A 4336-nucleotide genomic window follows, 5' to 3' on the forward strand; every position below is an offset into this window, starting at 1 on the left:
TAAGCATTAGTAATATTTCTTTTACAATTGTGAGTGGTAATAGTGCTGTGTGTGTGTGTGTGTGTGTGTGTGTGTGTGTGTGTGTGTGTGTGTGTGATTTTCCTTTTGATTTTCCTGTTCTGAGATTATTTATTTGATGTGTTTCTATGGTTGTAGTTAACCTGGTTTTAGGTTGGAGTTTACCTCCTAGCACCTTCTGCAATGATGGATTTGTAAATAAATACTGCTTACGTTTGGCTTTATTATAGAATGTCTTATTTTCTCCATCTATGGTAATTGAAAGTTTTACTGTATATAGTGTTCTGGGCTGGTATTTGTGGTCTTGAATAGCTTGCAGGACATCTCTCTAACCCTTTTTTTTCTCAGCAAAAAAAAAAAAAAAAGAATCAGTATCACAAATTTAATGTTTAAATTTATACATGAATTCCAATGGTCACATAACTACATTGTAAACTGATAAAAATGACTTACTTTTTGAAAATATGTACAAAACCAAAAGATTAGTGTTTACTTTTCCATTTACTAGCCACTTGTGGTGTGTTTTTTGGTTTGGGTTCCCAGAGTGCATTTTTGACAAATCTCTGTCCAGCTTCACAGCCTTCCTTTTGTCTGTTATTTCTTTGACTCTGTTCATGTAGACTCTGATTCTTTCCAATTCCTGCTTCACAGTATGCTCTTTGGGATTAACTCGTTGAGTTGCCAAATAAACCCAAAACATTGACTTTAAGGTGTATGTAGAAACTAAATCCATCTTTGCTAGTTCCAATAGGTCCAACTTCTGCAGCAACTGGTCTCTAGAAACAGACATCATGGTCTTCAGCAGGTCGTTGACAGCACCCCTGGAGCTCTCCAGGGCTCTTAAAGACTCATGAATTTCTTTATTAGATATTTTCTTTATATACATTTCAAATTTCAAATGTTATCTGGAATTTCCCTATACCCTCCACCTGCCCTGCTCCCCTACTCACCCACTCCCACTTCTTGGCCTTGGCATTACCCTGTACTGGGGCATATGAGATAATCTTCATTCACTTCTTCACCTGCCACTGTGACCAGCTCAATACCATGGATGCCTGTTGCCGGAAAATAAGTCCACTCTCTAACCCTTTTTGTTTAGAGTCTCCATTGAGAAGCAGGGCGTAATTCCAATAGGTCTACCTTTATATGGTACTTGACATTTTCCCCTTGTGCTTTTAATATTCTTTCTTTTTCCTTATGCTTAGTGTTTTGATTATTATGTGGCAAGGGGACTTTCTTTTCTGATCCAATCTATTTGGTGTTCTGTGTGCTTCTTGTACCTGTATAGGCATCTCCTTCTTTAGGTTAAGAAAATTTTTTTTCTACACTTATATTTTCTAGGCCTTTGAGCCAGGGTTTTTCTGCTTCTGTTCTTACATTTTCTTACATTTCCCATTATTCTTACATTGTTCTTTTCATGGTGTCCCAAATTTCCTGGATGTTTTGTGTTAGAAACTTTTTAGCTGTATTATTTTCTTTGACTGATGTATCTATTTCATCTACAGTATCTTCAACACCTGAGATTTTCTTTTTCATCTTTTATATTATGTAGGTGAGTGATACTTACGTTTTGTAGTTCCTGTTTGATTACCTACATTTTCCTTTTCTGGAATTCCTACGGTTTGTAGGAATTGATACGGTTTTCTTTATTGCTTCTTTTTCCATTTCTAGGTCTTGAACAGCTTTGTTTCCTTCAACTGCTTTTTCTTTGCTTTCTTGGCTTTTGAAAAGGGATTACCTCATTTCCTCCAATTCTTTAGTTTGTCTTTTACTCAGTTTAAGGGATCTATTCACTTCTTTAAGAATCTCTATTATCTTCATAAGATTGATTTTAAGGTCATGCTCTTGTACTTTAGCTGTGTTGAAATATTCAGGGCTTGCTGAAGTGACATATCTGGACTCTGGTAGTGACATGTTGCCCTGACTTTTGCTGATTGTATCCTTATGCTGCCCTCTAGGCATCAGAGTTTGGGGTAATTATAGGTCTAGATGCTGATTTCTGGATTTGTCTTGTTGGATGGATGTTTAGTTTCTTGATTTCTATTTCCTCTCTGGTCTGCTGGACTGTGTGGCCTGTGCTTTTGAAGTAGGTCTCCACCCAAGGTGGGGGCTGGACTTCTGTTTGCCAGCAAGTTCTCTTGTCCACTCTTGTCTTCTTCTTGAGAAGGTGACCTCAGCCAGAGTTGGGGGATATGACATAGTGATGAGGAGGGAAGAAGGATTGGAAATAGTATCTGGGGTCTGTACACTAAGAGAGTCTGTACACTAAGAAGGATGTCTGTGGGCTCATGACCTTCCTGGAATTCTGGCATCCTGTGTGGTTTCTGATCCAGCAGGAGTCTCTGGGCCTCAGTTGGAGGCAGGTACAAAGTAAAGAGGTGAGGAGTAAGGATTCAGGATAGTGTTATGGGGAGAGGGGAGGGCAGTGCCTAGTTTTTATTACATTTCTTTGCTAATTTCTCACCTTACTCTTAGGGTATCCATTTTTCCGGATACCTTATGAAACTTCCTAATGACTGTTACTGTCTCTGGTTTATTCTTACTTCTATCCAGTCGCTTCTCCCACTGTGCAGCCAAAAGCAAAGCGTCATTCTTTTTTCTCCTTTGAATTTCATTTGAAGCCTATTTTAATACATATCATTAGGATAGCAATGTTTGTATTGTTTTTCCATTCTTTCACTTTCAGAGAGTTTCTGTATTTGAAGGTAAGATGAATTTCTTATAGACAAGCGACACATGGATTTTGTTTATTAATCCATCCAATTGACTTTTATCCTGTGCCTGGGGAGTTGAGGCTATTTATTTGTAAATCCATTAGAATACTATTGCCTTTGCAGAGCCTACAGCTGCTAATTTCTTGGCACCAGGTTTATGAATTCCACAGATGGGATGTTATTTTTCTCTTCTGATTTTCCTATATGACTCAATTTGGGCAACTAAATGAAACAGATTGATAATATTCTCTCTCTCTCTCTCTCTCTCTCTCTCTCTCTCTCTCTCTCTCTCTCTCTCTTTCTCTTATAGCCCTGGCCTTCCTAGAACCCATTGTGTAGACCAGGTTAGCCTTGAACTGCAGAGATCTGCCTGCCTCTGCCTTCCTATTACTGGGATTAAAGTCATGTGCCCTCATACCTGTGTATGTGTTGTTTTTAACTGAGGCCTTAAGGGGGCTTCATGTTATCTTGATAAATACCTTATATTTTATTCACCAGATTTGGAAAGGGAACTTTTACTACATTTGTAATGTTAGAAGAAGAGGAGTGGTAGATAAAGCAGCACTCCATATTAAGTCAGAATAGCTAAAACAACTCACAACAAATTCTGGCAAGGATGTGGGGAAAGGAAAGCCATCATTCACTGTTGGTGGAGTAGTGAACTATTTAAATAATTATGGTGAATTCTCAAAAATATAAAAAGAAACCTACCATATGACCTAGCTATACAAGGATACTACTCCCTGGCATATGCTCAAAGCTATATTGTACTTTGCAGGTGATTGCTCAGGTGTAGTCATTGCTGCTAGGTTCACAATAGCTAGTTGTCTTAGTTAGGGTTACTACTGCTGTCATGAAACACCATGACAAAAGCAATTTGACAGGATAGGGTTTATTTGGCTTATGCTTCTACATCATTATCACAGAAGGTAGTCAGGACAGGGACTTTTACTGTGTAGCTCATTATGACTTGCTCAGCTTTCATTCTTATAGGACATAGAACTAGAAGCCCAGGGGTGGCCCTATCTACAATGGGCTGGGTCCTTCCCCATTAATCACTAAATAAGAAAATGCCTTGCAAGCTTGCTGACAACCTGATCATATGGATGAATTGGTTTCTCTCTTTTCATATTACTTTAGCTTGTGTCAAACTGACCAGCCAGCATGCCAGGAAATAGAAACAAATGTCCTTCAACTATTTATCAGATTATAAAACATGGCACCTACATAAAATAGAATATTATACCATTGTAAAGGAAAATGAAGTTGCAAGTAAATACATGGAACTCTAAAGCACTATAGTGAGTGGGTAAAAAACAGACTCAGATAGAAAACAATAAATGTTATCTCTTATTTGAGGATTGTGGGAGTTTGAATAAAAATGGCACCCACAAGCTCATGTAGTCGAATGCTTAGTCACCAGGGAGTGATTAAGTCTTTGATAGGATTAGAAAGATTAGGAGGACTATGTTCATATCAGCCTTATTTATAATAGCCAGAAGCTGGAAAGAACCCAGATGTCCTTCAATAGAAGAATGGATACAGAAAATGTGGTACATTTACACAATGGAGTACTACTCAGCTATTAAAAACAATGGATTTAT

The 4336-nt window shown here is 38.0% G+C and overlaps 1 pseudogene; it reads right to left on the reverse strand.

Annotated features, from left to right (window-relative positions):
• Nucleotides 1–500: 500 nt before the first annotated feature.
• LOC110312001 overlaps nucleotides 501–4336 on the reverse strand; it is a 22567-nt pseudogene continuing 18731 nt past the window's right edge.

The sequence above is a fragment of the Mus caroli genome, chromosome 16, assembly GCF_900094665.2.
Source record: "Mus caroli chromosome 16, CAROLI_EIJ_v1.1, whole genome shotgun sequence".
Classification (NCBI taxonomy): domain Eukaryota; kingdom Metazoa; phylum Chordata; class Mammalia; order Rodentia; family Muridae; genus Mus; species Mus caroli.